This window comes from Microcaecilia unicolor, chromosome 1, assembly GCF_901765095.1.
Source record: "Microcaecilia unicolor chromosome 1, aMicUni1.1, whole genome shotgun sequence".
Classification (NCBI taxonomy): Eukaryota; Metazoa; Chordata; class Amphibia; order Gymnophiona; family Siphonopidae; genus Microcaecilia; species Microcaecilia unicolor.
Window position 1 is genome coordinate 170,281,880 of NC_044031.1, and position 21,963 is coordinate 170,303,842.

At 40.6% G+C, this 21,963-nt stretch overlaps 1 protein-coding gene across 1 annotated transcript in view; it reads right to left on the bottom strand.

Annotated features, from left to right (window-relative positions):
- Positions 1-21,963, bottom strand: part of JAZF1 (JAZF zinc finger 1) — a 473,852-nt gene that overhangs the window by 176,811 nt on the left and 275,078 nt on the right. The gene's annotated exons all lie outside the window — the stretch shown is intronic.

Here is a 21,963-nt window from a genome sequence, read left to right on the forward strand (position 1 = left end):
TATCCATCTAGAGAAGTAGTTGTCAATCCAACTCACGGGGCACAGCCATCCATATAGGTTTTCAGGATATCCAAAATAAGCATGCACAAGATAGATATGCATAGAGTGAAGACAGTGTATGCCCAGAGGACTGAGTTGAGAACCACCGAGCTCACAGAGATTACATAGTAACATAGTAGATGACGGCAGAAAAAGACCTGCACGGACCTCCAGTCTGCCCAACAAGATAAACTCATATGTGCTACTTTTTGTGTATACCTCACCTTGATTTGTATCTGTCATTTTCAGGGCATAGACCGTATAAGTCTGCCCAGCACTATCCCTGCCTCCCAACCATCAGCCCCGCCTCCCACCACCAGCTCTGGTACAGACCATAAAAGCCTGTCCAGCATTATCCCCGCCTCCCAACCACCAGCCCCGGCACAGACCGTATAAGTCTGCCCAGCACTATCCCTGCCTCCCACCACTGGCTCTGAAGATTATATACAAACAATATTGTGAAATTTTACATTAATACATTTAAACTTCCCTATATATTATACTCCCGCTGCTCAGACTCATTACTGTCCATTTCCTGATAAGCAGCAAGTTTAGAAAGTCAATGGATGCTTTTAGGCTATGTGCAATTAATTTTATTCACATTCCACATTTTATTGGAAAATGAATTGTTAAAATGCTCCATTTTGTTAAAATCAATAAAGATTCACATTATGGATGCTATCCTATTTAGTGCTGCTAACAGAATGTGACTGGTACATTTGTGGAGAAATAAGAGCTTGAGGGAAAAAAGGGCAGAAGGAAACAAGAAAACACAATCAGGAGCATTTCCAAGGTAATCGTGAATAGAGGAGTGTGGTAGCCGTGTTAGTCCACTCTTACGGTTATCAATAGAAATCAAACAAAATAAAACATGGAAAAGAAAATAAGATGATACCTTTTTTATTGGACATAACTTAATACATTTCTTGATTAGCTTTCGAAGGTTGCCCTTCTTCGTCAGATCGGAAATAAGCAAATGTGCTAGCTGACAGTGTATATAAGTGAAAACATTCAAGCATTACTATGACAGTCTGACAGGGTGGGAGGATGGGGGTGGGTAGGAGGTATGCATGGGGACATCAAAGCATATCATTGATATTCTAACAGGATGGATGTGGATAGGTGAGGGGTGGAGAGAAATACAGCTTTATGGTTTATAATGGGCTAGGAACCCCAGATCCTTGTTAAGTCCTTTCTGTTGGGTGTTAAAATATTCAATCATTCTGACTTCAAAGGTCTTACGTTCTTGTATGGTTTTAAAGTTACCTTTCAGGATTCTCACTGTGAAGTCACTGGTACAGTGTCCTGGTCCTGTAAAATGCTGACCAACAGGGGTGGGAACCCTACTGGCACCAGTATTGTTCATGTGATGTCTATGTAAATTGAATCTTGTCTTAAGCATCTGGCCTGTTTCTCCAATATAGCATCCTTCGTTACATTTTTTACACTGAATGATATATACCACATTGGAAGATGAGCAAGTGAAAGATTCCTTTATGTTGAATATCTTTCCTTTGTGGATGATTGTGGGGTCCTGTGAAATATTTTGGCATAGTTTGCAACTGGATAAATTACAGGGAAGTGTGCCCTTCTGTTCCTTTTCAGTCTGTGATGGAAGTTTACTTCTGATTAGCTTGTGTTTTAAGTTGGGTGGCTGTCGGAAGGCCAGTACTGGTGGGGATGGGAATATCTCTTTCAGTAATTCATCCTCCTGGAGTATAGGTTGTAGATCTCTTATGATTTTCCTCAGTTTTTCCAGCTCTGGATTGTATGTCACTACAAGGGGGATTCTGTCTGTGGATTTTTTCTCCTTGTACTGTAGCAGATTCTCTCTGGGTGTTTTGAAGGAGGAGGCAATATTCTTGTAGATTATTTTGGGGTTGTAGCCTTTCTGTTTGAAGGATGCAGTCAGGCTTTTAAGGTGTCTGTCTCTGTCCCCTGGGTCAGAGCAGATACGGTGGTATCTTGTGGCTTGGCTGTAAATGATGGATCTTTTTGTATGTGAAGGTTGGAAGCTGGAGTTGTGGAGGTAGCTGCATCTGTCTGTGGGTTTATTGTATATAGATGTAGGTAATTGTGTACAAAGGCTGCGACCAGAAGCACTTTTTTTAAAATGGGGTCTACAAAGTCAATAATGAACCAGTGCAGTGCGCAGGTATTTTTAAATGCTAGCCATGGGGCGTTTAGAAAAACACGTATTTCAGAGGCATGGAATATGTGTACAGAGCACTGGTAGCTATATGTATAGCGGCAATATTTAACTGCTATCCATACAGCTGAGTGGTTTAACTTAGGACAGGTTAGCTATACGGATAACAAGTGAATGCCGCCACTACTTGAATAGTTAGGTGTATTGCCCCTACTGTGCCACAGCAATATCTGGAGTGTTTACATTAAATTTTTGGATGCACTATCTGCATAGTGCTGTTGAAAATTCATGGCTGGGAGACTGGTAGGTTTAGCAGCTTCCTCTAAGAGTAATTTTGTAAATTCACTCCTAAGTTAACGCATTTTCATACGCCCATTTTAAATTTGAGTATACAACTACTTGACTTTGTAAAATACCAGCATAGGTGCGAAACAATGTGTTTACATGTTAGGTCATACCTTCTGCCAAGTACGCAGGTAAATTAAGGAATTTTATCATCGATGCAGGAGACTCCACCCCATGCATGCCTACAGTGAAAATATGAACCATGAAACATATGTGCTTACTTTCACAATAGTTAGCATTTTATAAAAGGCCATTTACATGCATAAGCAGCTATTCACATATGTAAATGACTAAAATGCTGGCATATATGCACACTTCTGGCGCCTAAGACAAGGCGGTGCCTTATAAAATTACCCCCTAAAAGTAGGAGGCTAATATTTTTATACTGTCCAGTAAATGGAATGTTGGAAAGAATTATGTACAAGCGATCAAAAACTATAAAAATGACCATTAATGTACAAAGCTATAATTACAGGTAGGTCAATAACATTTCTAATCTAAAGGGGAAAGTCTATAATTTGGTAACTTGGGAGGGGGGGCTGTAAGAGCCTATTCTGGGTGACTAGGTTCCATTATAGAATACCACTGTAATCCGGTATCACTGTGTTTAACATTTAGGCACTCTCACTTATACTAGCCTTGAAGCTGACCTAAGCTCAGTAACCTAAATGCAACTGAGATGCATTGATATACCACTCACCCTTACCGGAGCAGAACAGTTTACAAAATCAAAACCAAACATAGAGAAGGGAACACCATAAATCAATAGGACAGACCTAACCACAATCACACAAGGTCACAATCATTCTTTCACATAATCAATAAATAAAATAAAATAAAGGCATGCTAAAAGACAATAACTATAATGAGGGCATGCTAATAGACAGTCTAGCATTCCTGCCACCTGAGTTACAGACTGAAAGCCTGCTTTAAAAAATAAGTTTTCAAGAAGGTCTTAAATTTCTTATAGGTCACCTCTTCAAAGTTCTTTCGGCAGGCCATTCCAAAGTGCTGGTGACTGCCGTGATTGCCCAATGAGTCTTTGCCAGTGGGGGTGTCGACTTCCTACAATCCTGCATTAACCAACGACAACTAGCAGGTATATATAAAATTGTCTGTTTACTTAAATACATTTATTTATTTATTTATTGCATTTGTATCCCACATTTTCCCATCTCTTTGCAGGCTCAATGTGGCTTATAATACATCATGGAAATGGAAATGAGGAGAGGTTAAACATTTGGAGTTACAGAAGGGTTTGGGTTGAATGGTAATGGAATACATAAAAGAAACATAAGGCATGAGGTACAACTTCAGTAAAAATTGATATATTGTTTAAACCACCAATGAAATGAATAATAAAAATAATGATAATGAAGGCTCAGCATAGATCCCTGGTGACAAATCAACAGTGGTATGGGGGGGGGGGGAGGGAGTTATTCAGTGTTTCGCAAAGAGCAAAAGAATATGATTAAAGTGATATGTGCACCTCTACCACCATTCCACCAGTTCCTATGTCACTCCCACATTAGTATCGAAAGCCATTAGCAATACATGACTTCTCAAAACTAGAAAAGGCTACTTTGCTATCCAACTAGCACAGTGGTAACTCCTAGATAAATGCACTGCCATGTATGAGACTTGGGTTCGATTCTAAAACACCATTATCCCCTACCATACCTTGAATAAGAATCCCTATGGAATACTAGTGGTATCACAACAGTGACACCTAGTGGTCAAGCCAATACAACGGTTGTTGCTCTCCTAGTGATTTATGCACTAGGCAAAAAATCTTAAATTTACTTCTGAATGGGGAGTCCTGCCTATGTGTTCACCATGTTCCATTCCTGCATACATCCCTGTTGCAAATATCTGCTCTGTACGCAATGATTGGAAAAAACAGGACCCCCAACGTTTTTCCAAATAACACCAAAACATCCTTCTGCAGAAGAAACTTCTGCCTGAAATCTGAGGCATTTTAATACTTTATTTTTCAACAGGATGGAGCTTCAGCACATTCAGCTCGCAAGGCAGTTAAGCTCTTAATGAAACTCCAGAATTAACTGCGCCAACAGTTCAATAGCATTGAAGACGTTATCCTGCATCTCTCTCCTTCTCTTCCCCCCCGATTGGCATTTGCTCCCTCACCATGGCCCAGCAGCCCCTCAACCCAGTTTACCGCAGCATCTTTGTTAACTTTTTTATATGCTGATAAATTCATTTTGCTTAATATTACTCTGCTTCCTACGTGTTGCAGTCTCTGGCATGTTTCACTGCCGATGTTCTTGGCATGGAGTTTTTACTTAACAATAGAAATCTTTCTTTGCCTTTAATCTTGTGGTATGTGATTCCAATTAATTTGACTCTTCACAATAATGCACTGGCTTCTTTTGGTAGACCCACTGTGCTGTGTGAGGGCTTGGGATGGGAGTCTTCGACCATCTGTTAGTCCATGAATTATTGTAAGGAATCCGACCCCTGATGATGACATTTAGAGCGAAACACAAACTATGTTGGGTTCAGCAACATATTTGGCATGGATTCAAGTTTTAATGTCTCGTTTTACAGTTTTATAGTGTAACATACTGCATTAGCGCCTAATTGTACACAAGACCTTGAGTTTTTATGCCTTTGGATAGTTGTAGTGCCTTCCTCAGGTAAACAAGATGTACATTTTTTTTATCTGGAAAAGATTCACAATACAACTGCAGCGATTTGGATCAACAAGGACTCCCTGTTGGGGACAGGCTATCCTAAGACTGTTGAGATAAGAACTTTTTGTCCTAAAGAGACTGGGTTGTATGCTATTGGAACAGTTATAGTTCAGGCAGCATTTGTTATATCTGATGTACTTATATGTAATGTCTTTTCTGCTATATTTGCAGCGTTACTACAAGCAGGAGTTTGAATGTTTTGATAACAATTTTAGTATAATTATTTTGAGTATATAATAAAGTGTTTGGAGAGTATCATAGTTGTGATGTATTTTGCATATAGGGTGAGTACAGCTATATTGACATTTACTTACCCGTTTGATGTAAAACTTGTTTCAGAATAAGCATGGTATCTAGCTCTAAAGCTCATATTGTGTGAACATGTTTTGCTAAGAAATATGACACCATTTTGTTTTTAGTGTCGGCAAGTGGGATAGTGCGTCTTCTTAAGTGCCATTTAGTCTTTATATTTTTGATCCATTTCTTTTTAAAATGTATATAAAGAGCACTCCCACTCCCCCTTTTTTCTCTTTTTATCCTTGTTTGATGAAATGTTTTTGGTACAATAGATTACGTTCTTTTATTATTATATTATTATTAGGTGGCTCTTCTTGTGGTTGTCCATTTTTGTTTTTGATATCTGTTTGAGAGGTTGACTATTTTTTAAGAAAAATAACTTTTATTTGATATATACCTATGGCTCTCCAGTATCATAAATATTTCATTGCAGTTATGAGATGCTTTTATTGACCTCTTTGCATTTATTGTGTTGATTGGAATTGCAATATTCTAATCTGGTAGTTCTTTGTTCATTTGCAGGAGGATCTTCTCTATTTATGTAATTATATCATTTATATTTTCAAGAATCTGATGGTAACCTTTGCACTGCTATTTTAATTACATTACACTTTATATGTTTTTATATGTATTTATTTTAATTTGTATATTAATTTATATATTTGTGAATGTATGCTTGTATGCTGATGGAGGCAGTTGCCAAAAGATGGCCAAGTTGGGTCCTCTATCAATAAATTTGGCTTAACAATATTGGTTCCCTTGGATCACCTTTGCTGTTCTTTTCGACTTGCTGATTCTGAAGAGGTCCCTCTCCTGTTGTTTTTGCTATAGTATTCTACAACAAACGTAGGATGTACCCCTCCGAAGGGACACCACCTTGTAAGTGGTGGAGGGGCCTCCGTGTTTCAATGACTCAGAGGGCTATGCTGAAGGGTTACCCATATCAGACAGGCCTCTGAGGAGAAACCAGACAAAGAGTGTCCCAAATTAGGGAGAAGGGAAAGATGGTGACCTGAAGCTCGTACACTCAGAGCTGTCCTCTGAAGTTTAGTTTTTGTTCACTTGAAATTTCCTCTCTGCATTGCAGTTGCCTTAACAGAGGAAGGTGACAATGGGGGGTCAGCCGCCGATGACCAGCGTTTTGTCCCCTGTGCAGCAAGTGTAGGACCGCTGTGTGACGAGCTGCCCATAGATGACTGGGTTGATGAGTCCTTTGATTAGCGCCGACGAAGGAGCGTCGATGCTCTTGGACCTGGAAACAACTTCATCTCTCAAAAATCATTTAACCACCATGCCCAAATGAGTGGAGGAGTGAGTTAGGAGTGTATGCTGAAACGGAAGTCGTTTACAGCTGAACCCGTGTCGGCGGTGCTACTCCTAAACCCTTAAGAGTTATCAGCTTGGAGTTTTTAGCTCCCTTGGAGGTTGCATTGAACGTCATCTGGAGGGTGCTCCAGGACCTGACGGTGGTAGAGAATGACTTTGCTTCAGATATAGTCTTGTTAATAAGCCACATGGATAATCTAATCGAATCCTTTGAGAATATACAGCAAATGAAGTTCTACTGAAGTAGGAAACGGTTAAGATTTGAAAATGATAAAAGACCAGAAAATTTTGAACAAAATGAATATTGTTACAGATGATTAATATCGAGATTGTTGTTTTCCCAGAGTTCCGGGTATGACTCCTAATGTTTTTTTCCTCTGAAATGATTCCTCTTAATATATTAATTCAAAAGGAGTGAAGCCTGTGAAACTGGGATTACTTTAATCAGCGGGAATTGGATTGGAGATTCAAGGGTTTGTATTGTTAAACAATGTCTGGTTTTAAAAGGGAAAAAAATGAAATCAGGTGTATTACTTTCACTAATATTGGACAATAAGTATGTTTCCAATGAAATTGACGGACTATGCACCGTTATGGTCTTGAAGAAACCAACCAGATGATCAATGTGGAATAATGATTTAGATAAATAATAATTGGGGATAATCGGGTTAATACCACGTTTTCTTTGTTTGCTGTTTGTTGTTTAAATTGATCTCCTTGTCTTGTTTCACTCTCCCTATTTATTTTGTGGTCTAAGAAAGAGAAAGATTGTATAAAATCCATTTATCTTGTTGAGATTGTTTTCTTCTAATATTGTTTTAAAGTATAATCATCTCTGTTTTACTGTTTTGCAAGTGATCCTTGTAAAATGAAAAAATTATAAATAAATGATTAAAAAAAACAAACAAACGTAGGATGTAACAGTGGATGATATAGGAGAATTTTCTGAATGTACACGTGAGGGGTAAACAGGAACCATGACAGAACCAGAAAATGATCTAGCTTCTGGGGGAAGCACTTTTCTGAGTAAAGTAAGGTGGATCTAGCAGTTGGGGGCATTTTTAGTGTACTTGTTGAGCGTGGGGCTTATTATTCTACATAAGTTGAGAGATGCTAGAGAAGAGAGTATGAGGGAAATCTAAGGGGTATTTATTTACTGTTCCTCTAAGGAGCACATCAGTGCATCTGAGAAAGCAGGCTGTTTTCCAGCCACAGCAACCTATGTATATTTATTTATTGGGATTTATTAACTGCATTTAGGTGGAGATTCATCCAAGGCAGTGTACAGCAGTTTAACATAAAACTTATAATTTTGTTAAGCAAATACAATAGTAAAATTCCAAATATAAACAAATAGAATCAATGAGGCAAACTTGGAAATGGCAAATTGAAACCTACTAATAGAAGTAACATGAAACAGTCTCAGAAATATACACAATGAACAGCACATGTCAGTACAAATACCATAATAGACAGTATAGAAGAACACTCAAAGAACAGATATAATACAACGATGGAACACCTAATAAGCACACATTAGAACATTCAAATAACAGATATGATATTAATGCCATTCCTATAATACAATGAAACATCATTACTATGTAACCGAGAGGCCAAGAATGGATATATACATAAGTGCATTCGTTATAACATTTGCGACGTGTGTATCTCACAACTCTGTCTCACTAAACCTTTAGCCCCTGGGAACGCCTATGCACACTCCACATTAAAGCATGTGCTCTGCATCAGCAGCAATCTTTAAAAGCACATGTACCCCCAAAGTAATTTTGTATGTGCATATTTCAGCGGCTTGTAAGGTCTCCACCACCAGGAGACTCTTAGAAAAGTCTCCTGCACCGGGAAACTCTTGAGTCCCTCGGCCCTTTAGCTGAGCTGTGTGCTGTAATCCACTGCTAAAGAGCACACAGCAATCCACAAGGTCAGATCATTATAATTTATTGTAATCCCTGTGTCAACTGCACCTCCAAAGGTAGTTCCCACCACAGCATTTCTCAAGAAGCACAGCAGTTCAACAGCATGGTATTCAAAACAAAACAAAAAACCCAAAAGGTTCCAAAATCTCAGCAGTTCATATAAAGAAGTTATACAAAGCAATTCTTCAAACAAAGTAGATCAAAAAGGGCTCAAACTCCCAGCAGTTCATGTATAGCAGGTATGCAAAGTAATTCTCCAAACACGGTAGCTCCAGAAAGGGTTCAAACCCTCCCCAGCAGTTCATGTCAGCAGTTAGACAAAACAATTCCCCAAACACAGCAGTTCAGAAAGGGTTCAAACTCCCAGCAGTTCATGTATAGCAGTTATGCTCAAAACCACCACTCCTCCTCTCTCCCTTTCAAAACAAATCAACCTAGGGAGAGTGGCAAGGGTCCCTCCCCAACCAGGCCAGCATTATACCCTGACCACCACCCGCATGACCCTTCCGTGGTAAACCTGTTCTCTCAGCTCCCCTCGTGGGATAGCCGCCTTTTCCCTTCTTCTACCAGGCTCTTCTCCCGAGCAGCCCTCTCCTGTTTCACCTCCTTTCCTTCCAGTTTAGTCAGAGCAACAATCTCCATCAGCTCCTCTTGCTCTAGTTCCTCCCCCTTTTCTTCCCCTTGCCAGTCCATAGGTTCCTCCCCACATCCATTGCTCAGCTGCTATCCATTTGCTTGATTGGGCAGGTTCAGAACTCCTTCCCTCATCCTGGCTCTCTGGGACAGGTTTTTCCAACTCCCTTCTCTTGCCCTTCTCCTGACCTCCTCTGGGAGCTGTTGGGGATTGAAGTCCCTGTTTCTACCATGGGACCTACTCAGGGGCTGCCGGGAATTGTAGTCTTTTCCTTTTCTCCAATCCCCCAGGAGAAAAGACTCCTTCCTTTCTCTACCCAGTCTCCCTCCTTCTCAAGCCTCCTCGCTCCTCCATGTGCCTTCATTCTCCCTCTCACCATCATATTCCTCACAGGGTATAATACTGCTTTTCCTGTAGAAAGCCTTTAATACCCCCAATGTGTATTAATAATACCAGCCAATGTGAATGGTACGTTTGGATCAGTGCTTCATTATCTACTGCAAAAATATCACATCAGCAAAAAAATGGGGGGGGGGGGGGGGGGGGGATTGCCATATAAGAAAACTACACAGTTGATAAAAGGTGTAATGGCAAGACAGTCTATCTGTTACACCATAGTACTCCCACCAGAATTTTATTTCTTAGCAAATTTCTTCTCTGGAGGTCAATGTAGCTAATTTCATCATTTTATTTTCTAACATTACTACACTGAAATAATTCAGAAGTATGCAAGTGACATACTGCACTGATGGCTTTTAAGGATTATGTGATATATAGCGCTATTTTCAGGCTTTAGATGGTTATCCTTCTCCCTGGCTCCAATGATCATAATGGCCTCTCCTGTTAGATTATGCATGTATCAGCAAGGCTGCAGGAACGCAAGATCACCATGTTCCACATTTGTAATACATCAGACCACACAGCACAGAGGCTGTGATATCTGCACACACACATTCACCCCCAAACCATTTCCAAGATTACAGAAACATAACGGTGGAAAGATGTGCAAACATATTTCCTAATGCTGGTCCAATATCCTCCCAGGAGACATAGAACACTGAGTTCGGAAAATGAGATCCACCTCAGCTAGAACAGACAGCAGTAGGAAGTTTCAAGCTCCTGACACAGCGACCGCACACATTGCAGACCATGAGAATCATCAGACCTTAGTCAGCCTTTGGTATTCTCCACAACTTTAAAGTTATCCACTATGAGATGCCTTTACTACAAGCACCTAACACAACAAAACTTGGAGTACTACAGGACGCGCTCAGGTATCCTGTGGTGATTTTGCAATCTGCACGCGCTAACCATGCACTAAAATATAGGTGTGTGGTGTTTGCCATTTAAAGGTGAACTGCCAAGCACTGCATACAAAAATCCAGCACTCAGCACTGAAGAACATCCTCATTTGCCTTCCCAAGCTATGTGCCAACTTCCTGGGTTTTGTTTCTTGCCTGCCCCTGCCCCTGCCCCATGCATTTTCTAGAGCTCTGACAGAAAGAATTCCCAGTTAAGGGCGAGTGGAGGAGTAGCCTAGTGGTTAGTGCAGTGGACTTTGATCATGAGGAACTGGGTTCGATTGCAGCTCCTTGTGACTCTAGGCAAGTCACTTAACCCTCCATTGCACCAGGTACAAATAAGTACCTGTATATAATATGTAAAACTACTTTGAATATAGTTGCAAAAACCACAGAAAGGCGGTATATCAGGTCCCATTCCCTTTCCCAGCCAGCACGTGTTCTTACCTCTCACGGCGTGGCACTCCAGCAGCCCATCTCTCCTCTGCACGCTCCTTCTCCTTGCCCCTCACCGCTGCAGTGAAAACAGTGTAGATTCTCACCCGGCCTGAAGTGTCTCTTTGTAACAAGAAGTTCCGCCTCAGAACTTCCTGTTTCAGAGAGACACTTTGGGCTGGATGAAAGCTTTTGGTTGCGGTGCTTATATCCTTATCTTTGGATTGATTCACCCTGCTTTTAACCTTCTGTCTTTTTCAAGACAGCTTGTGTTTTATCCACATTAGTTCAATCTGTATCAAGACCCCTGAAACGGGCACTTTGCCAAAACACAGTGCCATGTCGGGTATCTTCAAGAATAAAGTATTTTATCTTTCCTTCGTCCTCCTGATATTTGTATTAAATCATGGTAAGGCACATTTTGAAAACTAGAGTTTCTAACTAAAATAATGAACTGGAAATGCATCTGCTCAATCTTGTATAATATTGAATATATTATGGTATAGATGTTTAAAGGGAAAGCTTCACAGTCTGAAAATGAATTAAAATTATATATATATTCAGATTTTGATTCTTACTGAGCACAGCCTCAAATGTTTAATTATACATTAAAACTCAAGTACAACTTTTTACAACCATGCTTGGACCCTTGGGACTTAAATTAGACCATAGTTGAAACAAAAATGAACTATGGCTTTTGGCAAGTAAGTAATGAAATTTAAAAGGCTCGATTAATAGCGTGGCTCCATATTAAAAAATTTTTGCAAAAACCCATGCTTTAGAGTAAATCGATAAAATAGTCCAGTTGCCTTTCATACTCACTTCACCACTTATACACATTACACATTCTGTAGACTTCAAATCTCTTTTCAAGGTTACATTAAATTTGCATTAAAGTAGCAACAAAATTATATCTGCCATGTCAGCATAAAGGTAACTTCTTTAGCACTGAGTACAAGGTTACCAAAGAAATAAATCAAGAGTCTGATAGATGTTGCCAAAATAGCATTAGTTTACTAAGGTGCAAAATTAAACCTGTGTTCATATTTAACAGTAATGCCTAGCAGATATTCAACTACTCATCTGCTAGGAAGCTAATAGTTTGAGGAAATACATTGTTTTTAGAAAGTCCAAATCTCATTGAACACTGGTAAATGGATCTCTAATAAGGTAAAATATTCAGCAGTCAACTATTAGGTATACTGAACTTATTTTTAATGAGATTTTTTTTATCAGAGATAGAGAATGGGAAAAGCTCTTTTAAAAACAAAGAATTTTGTATGATTTCAGTATTCAATAAGGTAACCTCACATAAGATCACAGTCTCTTGCACCAACTTACAAGGCTCATCTTCAGGTTTCTACTATTTCACGTTGAACCTAAGATACTTTATATTAAAATTAGAAGGCGACTGAAACCAGGATTCTTGGTTTCAACTGAAACTGAACCAGCAACTGAAATTTGTAGTTCGGTTTCGACCAAAACCCCATCCCCACCATGTGATCACTCTCAGCGTCCGTCTGTCCCCTTCGTGATCACTTTCAGCACCCCCTCCCCTCCACCCACCCCCTCATAATCACTGTCAGTACCCATGCCCACCCACCACCACCCTCAAGCCTTCCCCAGGTCTATTTTTAAATCTCCTGGTGGTCTAGTGGCTCTTCAGGGCAAAAGTGATCCCCAGTTGCTTTTTCCCTCACCTGTTCCCCAGCCAAAATAGCTGCCAGGACTTCTTGTGGCAGCCTCATAAGACTGCCATGGGAGGTCCTGGTGGCCATTTTGAGAGCAGACGTAGGCACAGGGAGGGTGGTATTTGATGGGCACCAGGAGTGATTGTGACGGGAGCAGGTGGGCAAGGGGTGCTGACAGTGATCATTGGGGGGAGGGCGTTTCAACCAAAAATGCACTGGCCTCTAATTCAAATCATTTCTTCTTAACTGTTATCTGACATATATTTCTGCCCTGAATACTGGAACATTAAACATCTTAAATCATCATAAATCATCATACAATACTTCACCTTTCACTTCTGATTCTTCTCAATTCAGCAACTTCCTCAGATGCTCCTCTTCCCTGTTATCCTGGAGTTCACACTAATTTGAATTACTGGGCTAGGGTAGCATTTTTAGAAATGTTCCTTGTTCTACATGCAGGGAACCCAAGAGATAGGCAGAACTCTAGAATCTCAAAGCATGGATGAGACAATGGTGCAGGGAATGGGGAATTTGATTTGCTAGAAACTGGGCAACGTTCTGGAGAAGGGGAAGCCTATTCCAAAAAAGATGAGCTCTACCTTAACTGGGATGGTAACATTTAAAAAGATTGTCTACTGCGGTACTGTAAGCTAGAACATAAGAGTAGCTATACTGCGTCACACCAAGTCCATCTAATCCAGTAACCGGTCTCCAACAGTGGCCAAGCCAGGTCACAAGTACCTGGCAGAAACACAAATTGTGGCAACATTCCATGCTACCAGTCCCAGGGCAAGCAGTTACTTCCCCATGTCTGTCTCAATAGCGGACTATGGACTTTTCCTCCAGGAACTTGTCCAAACCTTTTTTAAACCCAGATACGCTAACCGCTGTTACCACATCCTCTGGCAAAGAATTCCAGGACTTAACTATTCATTGAGTGGAGGAGTGGCCTAGTGGTTAGTGTGGTGGACTTTGGTCCTGGGGAACTGGGTTCAATTCCCACTGTAGGCACTCTTGTTACATTTGTACCCCGCGCTTTCCCACTCATGGCAGGCTCAATGCGGCTTACATATACAGGTACTTATTTGTACCTGGGGCAATGGAGGGTTAATGTGACTTTGCCCAGAGTCACAAGGAGCTGCCGGCGGGGCTGGTGGTTGGAAGGCGGGGATAGTGCTGGGCAGACTTATACGGTCTGTGCCAGAGCCGATGATGGGAGGCAGGGATAGTGCTGGGCAGACTTGTACGGTCTGTGCCCTGAAAAAGACAGGTACAAATCAAGGTAAGGTATACACAAAAAAGTGGCACATTTCTTGGGCAGACTGGATGGACCGTGCAGATCTTTTTCTGCCGTCATCTACTATGTTACTATGAAGTGGGAATCGAACTTAGTTCCCCAGGACTAGAGTCCACCACCCTAACCACTAGGCCACTCCTCCACTAGAGAGACGCCCGTATATTCCTATGGGTGTCTTTAGCAATTAGGACGCACTAAAAACCCTAGCGCACCCTTAACACTGCTTAATAAACAGGACCCCTAGCTTTATGTGGCACATAAAATGCCAAATATGTGCTAAAGTGACTTTTGTAAAATTACCTTCCTAAAAGGGGGGGGGGGGTCATCAACATGGTTTGTCATTAAGATGGGTAATTTTACTATTAACCTGGGTTATTAGTAACTTGGACTCACTGCATAAAATGGGACCCGTGCTAAAAGCATGGGTTGTGGGAAAATAACAGTAGAATTGTACTTATTCACACAATAGGATATATAGAAAACAATATTCACAGAAAAAAAACTCAAATGGATCTCTATAAAACACAAATCTCAATTTTAATTCAAAAGGATAGAGACCCATACAACTTATTTAAATTCAAAGCTGTATACAGAAGGGTCAGAATCTCAACCACTGATCCTAAAAAAAAAACACAACAAACCTACCAGTCATATTTTTTTTTATATAAAATGAATTTAAACCTTTCTGCACCTGTGCATCTTAAGTAGAGAGGTGTGGTAGCCGTGTTAGTCCACTCTTAAAGGTTATCAATAGACATCAAACAAAATAAATCATGGAAAAGAAAATAAGATGATACCTTTTATATTGGACATAATACATTTCTTGATTAGCTTTCGAAGGTTGCCCTTCTTCGTCAGATCGGAAATAAGCAAATGTGTTAGCAGATAGTATATATAAGAGAAACATCAAAGCATTACTTTGACAGTCTGACAGAGTGGGCCCGTTTCCCTGTAACACAGCCAGCTGCAAACTATGCCAAAACATTTCACAAGACCCCACAGTCATTCACATGGGAAAAATATTCAACATAAAGGACTATTTTACATGCTTATCTTCCAATGTGGTATATATCATTCAGTGTAAAAAATGTAACGAAAGATGCTATATTGGAGAAACAGGCCAGATGCTTAAGACAAGATTCAATCTGCACAGACATCACATGAAAATAGCCGGTGCCAGTCAAGCCCCCACCCCTGTGGGCCAACACTTTACAAGACCAGATCACTGCACCAGTGATTTTACAGTAAGAATACTGAAAGGTAATTTTAAAACAATACAGGAACGTTAAGACCTTTGAAATAAGAATGATTGAATATTTTGACACCCAACAAACAGGACTTAATAAGGATCTGGGTTTTCTAACCCATTATAAACCATAAAGCTGTATTTCTCTGTTTATTTCTCTGTTTATTACTCTCCTCTCACCTACCAACACCCATCCTGTTAGAATATCAATGAAATGCTTTGATGTCCCCATGCATACCCCCACCCTCCCACTCTGTCAGTAATGCTTTGATGTTTCTCTTATATATACTATCTGCTAACACATTTGCTTATTTCCCATCTGACGAAGGGCAACCTTCGAAAGCTAATCAAGAAATGTATTAAGTTATGTCCAATAAAAAAGGTATCATCTTATTTTCTTTTCCATGTTTTATTTTGATTTCTATTGCACCTGTGCATTAATATTAACATGCATAAACTTTGCGTTGGCGCTTTTGTTAGGCAGAGAGCCATTTCCAACCTGCAGTAAGTGTGAATCTTTAATCATCTGTATGTCAAATCATACCTAGCCCGTATACTAGACAAGGGGTTTTCAAAAACCCAGTCCTCGGGGCACACCCAACCACTCAGGGTTTTCAGGATATCCCCATTGAATTCAATGGGGATATCCTAAAACCCTGACTGGCTTTGTGTGCCCTGAGGACTGGTTTAAAAACCTCTGTATTAGACCCAAACGGGTCCACTGGGTACGGGCAGCATTGAGTTAAGTACTTAGCGCAAAATTCTGTCTAGGGTTATTTATATCCAGCATATTTTAAAAAATTTTATGCTGTTTATGAAGAACTCAAAATATGATAAAATTTACTGATGAAATATATGCATGATAATATTAATGCACAGGTGCAAAAAGGTTTAAATTCACTTTATATAAAAATACCTAGAAGGGTTTTTTTTTTTAGGATCAATGATTGAGATTCTGTAGCCCATGTTGATAACTTCCCCGTGAAAAGGGTAATTTTCGGAGCAACTGCCTCCGCTAAAAAAGTGTTTTAGCTGCATAAATCAGCTATCTGAAAACTGGCCACCCAGTATGCAGTTAATAGCACATGCCTAGTTGCAGAGTGTCTGCATCTAGCAGCAGCATTCCCAGAGTTGAGGTTAGGATGGGGCATGCAAAACCACACACACTTGTATTTTCTAACTTCATGGTGTGTCCCATAGTCTTTGTACTTTTTGAAAGAGTAAACAATTGATTTGCAGTTACCTATTCCACTCAGGATTTTATAGACTTCTATCCTATCTCCCCCCCTCAGCTGTCTCTTCTCCAAGCTGAAATCGTTTTAGGGAAGTTCTTTCCCTTTATTTTTTTGGTCTCCATTTTCACTACCTTTCCTAATTCTGCTATATCTTTTTCGAGAGGCAGTGACTAGATCAGTGGTTCCCAAACCTGGTCCTGGAGGCACCCCAGCCAGTCAGGTTTTTGGGATATCCACAATGAATATTCATGAGAGATTTGCATACAGTGGAGGCAGTGCATGCAAATCTCTCTCATGAATATTCATTGTGGGTATCTTGAAAACCAGACTGGCTGGGGTGCCTCCAGGACCAGGTTTGGGAACCACTGGACTAGAATAATGCACACAGTACTCAAGGCGTAGTAAGACCATGGAGCGGTACACAGCCATTATGATATCCTTTGTCTTAATCTCTATTCCTTTCCTAATAATTATTTTAGGAGAAGAAAAGCACATTTGCAAAAACGAAGGTGTAGATGAGGCCATGTTTGTATCTCCTTTTCCTGCCTGTGGAAGCTTTGCTCTTAGACAATTTTAAAGTAAAAGTCAGAAAACACTTTACATGGAAGCTTAGTGCAGAGTGGCCACAGTGGGTCTGTTAAGGCAGGTTGTGAGTGAAGGCTCATGGCACCAGAATCCTAACACTGGTTTTGACTGAGCTGGAAATAAAATAAAAATGAGAGAGGAGGAACTACTGGGTCAAAATAACAATGTGCCTGAAATTACAAACTATCCACTTTGCTGCTTCGACCTCCCAGCTTGCTGTTACACTTGACATTTAAAAAAGGCATGTATGCTGAACTATATAACTCTCTGAATTAGTAAATTAGCATAGTGGCTGGATCATTGTAGTGTTGCAAGAAGAACTCCTGGGAAACAAGAGCAGGCTGTCTGCTCACTGACAAGATAGGAGCACTGCTCTGCAGTTTACTCAACTACAATTGGATGCAATGCAAATTAAATTAACATTATTTTTGTCCTCTTTCTTCTCTAGCAGGTTTTGCAGAGGCCAGACACCAAACCACCTAAAAAAGAAGTGGCTATTTGTAAGCTTCCATAAAGAGATTTAACTGAAAGTGTTACACAAATCTAGGCTATCATTATTAATATGAATAAGATTTTAAGAGTCCACATGTTGTTGATAAGTGTGCCCTACTGCTCAATAATGTGTACTGTTTAATGTTTTGTTTTTCAAATCATTCATCACAGACAGACGCACATGCCCCCACCTACCATAAATTATTTCCTGCATGACTCTCCTACTTTTCTTTGGCATCCTACAGGAAAATAAGTTGAAATATATTATAATGCTTAATGAACCCAAACCCACTAAAGCAGTAGTTCCCAAACCTGGTCCTGGAGGCACCCCAGCCAGTCAGGTTTTCAGGATATCCACAATGAATATTCATGAGAGAAATTTGCATTCAGTGGAGGCAGTGAATGCAAAAGTCATAATTACATAAGTACATAAGTATTGCCATACTGGGAAAGACCAAAGGTCCATTAAGCCCAGCATCCTGTTTCCAACAGCGGCCAATCCAGGTCACAAATACCTGGCAAGATCCCAAAAATGTACAAAACATTTTATACTGCTTATCCCAGAAATAGTGGATTTTCCCCAAGTCCATTTAATAACGGTCTATGAACTTTTCCTTTAGGAAGCCGTCCAAACCTTTTTTAAACTCTGCTAACTGCCTTTACCACATTCTCTGGCAACGAATTCCAGAGTTTAATTACACATTGAGTGAAGAAAAATTTTCTCAGATTCCTTTTAAATTTACTACATTGTAGCTTCATCGCATGCCCCCTAGTCCTAGTATTTTTGGAAAGCGTGAATAGACGCTTCACATCTACCCATTCAACTCCACTCATTATTTCATAGACCTCTATCATATCTCCCCCTCAGCCGCCTTTTCTCCAAGCTGAAGAGCCCTAGCCGCTTTAGCCTTTCCTCATAGGGAAGTCGTCCCATCCCCTTTATCATTTTCGTCGCCCTTCTCTGCACCTTTTCTAATTCCACTATATCTTTTATGAGATGCGGCGACCAGAATTGAACACAATATTCGAGGTGCGGTCGCACCATGGAGCGATACAAAGGCATTACAACATCCTCATTGTTGTTTTCCATTCCTTTCCTAATAATACCTAACATTCTATTTGCTTTCTTAGCCGCAGCAGCACACTGAGCAGAAGGTTTCAACGTATCATCAACGACGACACCTAGATCCCTTTCTTGGTCCGTGACTCCTAACGTGGAACCTTGCTTGACGTAGCTATAATTCGGGTGCCTCTTTCCCACATGTATCACTTTGCACTTGTTCACATTAAACATCATCTGCCATTTAGATGCCCAGTCTCCCAGTCTCGTAAGGTCCTCTTGTAATTTTTCACAATCCTCCCGCGACTTAACGACTTTGAATAACTTTGTGTCATCAGCAAATTTAATTACCTCACTAATTACTCCCATTTCTAGGTCATTTATAAATATGTTAAAAAGCAGCGGTCCCAGCACAGAGCCCTGGGGAACCTCACTAACTACCCTTCTCCAATGAGAATACTGACCATTTAACCCTACTCTCTGTTTTCCATCTTTTAACCAGTTTTTAATCCACAATAGAACATTACCTCCTATCCCATGACTCTCCAATTTCCTCTGGCGTCTTTCATGAGGTACTTTGTCAAATGCCTTCTGAAAATTATTATTATTATTAGCATTTGTGCGCTACCAGACGCACGCAGCTCTGAACCAGATACACAATATCAACCGCCTCCCCTTTATGTCTCATGAATATTCACCGTGGATATCCTAAAAACCTGATTGGCTGGGGTGCCTCCAGGACTAGGTTTGGCAACGACTGCACTAAAGATATAGTGGAAAATATTCAATATATATGATTGTATCCTCCTGCAAATCAAATTCCGAACAACCTATCTATGGTTTTGACAAATTTGCAGTTTCCACCATAAGACAGTATCCTTGAACAATATTTCAACCCCAAAACCGTTTTCTTGGGCTGCCCACATTAAGGTTCTTCCTTTTTCCTACTTAATCCGCATAACTTTAGAATATTAGGTGGAACCAGCAGATTCCTTATTATCTACATCAGCACAAACTTTAGGTGGGAACAGCATGCCCAGAAAACAAAACATGTAGAAAAAAAACAACAGAGAGAGTGTCTGGCACTACAGCTGCCCCTGCTGCACACATAAAACCATTTCCTTTTAGGTGATGTAATCACCCAGTCACAGGGGCTTCCCACAATTGCACCAATGTCTCTGTGGGTTCTGCAGGCTGTATATCATTTGAGAGCACCATTCTCATGCGGTGGTGGCTCTGGCAGAGTGAGTGTGTTTGAAGCTGAGAAAGAGATTGGGCCAGCAGCATGCTCCAAATGAAGGACTTTCAAAGACTCCGGATAAGCTTCAGTGTCTTGAGGGCAAGCGGCCTCTCAGTTAATGCGGCAATGCCAAACCTGTCTAATGGTGATCTGGACCTTGTAAGACAGAGGTCCAGTGATCTCAATGATGGAAGCAAGACCTGCTTTGGCTCAGCTCCGTAACCTCTACCAAACACAAGGTCTTGTACTGTAAAGCAGGACAAAGTAGATAATGGTAAATGATTTGCATAGCCCTATTCTCTTTCAGATAATATGGATTAAGAATGCAGTTTTATCATTGTTGCATTTGTCCTTTGTGATTATATAATTATGTATGTTTGGAGACAGTGCAGAGTATAAGAACTTTTTAAATAAATGATAGAAGTTTATAAAATCATGAGTAGAGTGGAACAGTAGTAAAAGAACACTCCGGGAAACTAATAACCAGCAGATTTAGAAAAGAAATATGAGGTCCTCTTTAGATGGGGCTGAGGGCAGTGCCTTATCAAGAACTCTGTTAGCAGTGCAGCTGCAGAGGGTAAAAATATATAGGGGCACAAAAATTACATCAGAACTACTGTCTCCTATAATTGGCAATGACGCCAGTGGGAGAATCACTTAGGGTGCAACTACCGCTTGGTACAGTCCTGGCTAAGGGTGACCCCTGAGGCCGTACCAACAGATAATTTCATTGGTTTGTGTGGCTTTTATGCACATTCCTCTCTCTCCAGCTCCCCTATCCACAGTACATAGATAAAGGGTCCCCGGTGGGATCAAAGACCACTTTCTTCATTGAAACCAGGCATGTTCAGTGCAAGCAGGAAAACAAGGGAGTCCAGCTACAGTTTATGTAAAAATACTCATTTGCTGGGCATGTCCCAAATGGAAACCAAAGTAACAGCAGGCAGATAAAAATAATCAAGAATATAGTGCATAAGAAAAGAGAGAGGCAAAAAGAATCCAAATTGCTCACACTTCCGATGTTCTCACTGCTTTTCTTCTGTTGTGGAGAGGTGTGGTAGCCGTGTTAGTCCACTCTTAAAGGTTATCAATAGAAATCAAACAAAATAAAACATGGAAAAGAAAATAAGATGATACCTTTTTTATTGGACATAACTTAATACATTTCTTGATTAGCTTTCGAAGGTTGCCCTTCTTCGTCAGATCGGAAATAAGCAAATGTGGTAGCAGATAGTATATATAAGAGAAACATCAAAGCATTACTTTGACAGTCTGACAGAGTGGGAGGGTGGGGGTATGCATGGGGACATCATTTATATTTCTATTGATTTCTATTGATAACCTTCTGTTGTGGAGAGTGCGAAGCCCTCCTTAGGCACAGCTCCCTGCACTGATGCTGATACCCATCAGACACTCCTCCTTTGTGCAGTTCACTAGTTAAGACCTTTTATGGTCTCCTGTCTCCTCTCCTCCTCAGTGCAGTTCACTGTACAACCACATGGAATGGTCCTTTTCTCTCTCCTTTAGAATATTTTCACCTTTCAGTCCATGTCACCTTTTTCCACACTGAGTCTCACACTGGACCACCACTCTTTAGCTCCACCTCCCCTCCCCCCTCCCTTCTAGGACTGGAACTCTGCAGGCTAACTCCTGTATTCTCTGGAATCTCCTCCGATTATTCTTGTTGCACTCTTGAGATTTGGTTAAGCTGTATCTGGCCTAGGTCCCCTAACTCCACACTCTTCCTCTGTTAAGGGGGGGAGGGGGGACTCCAAAGAGGTATTCTTTTCCCTCAAACTCCTCAGGAGGAGAAGGATGGGTCCCTCCTAACACTCCATTTTATGCATTTCTCCAAATGTAAACACCTACTGCAGTGGATGCCAGACTAGTTCACCTCCTCATTACATTTGAGTAGGGACCCAGAATGTTCCTCCTGT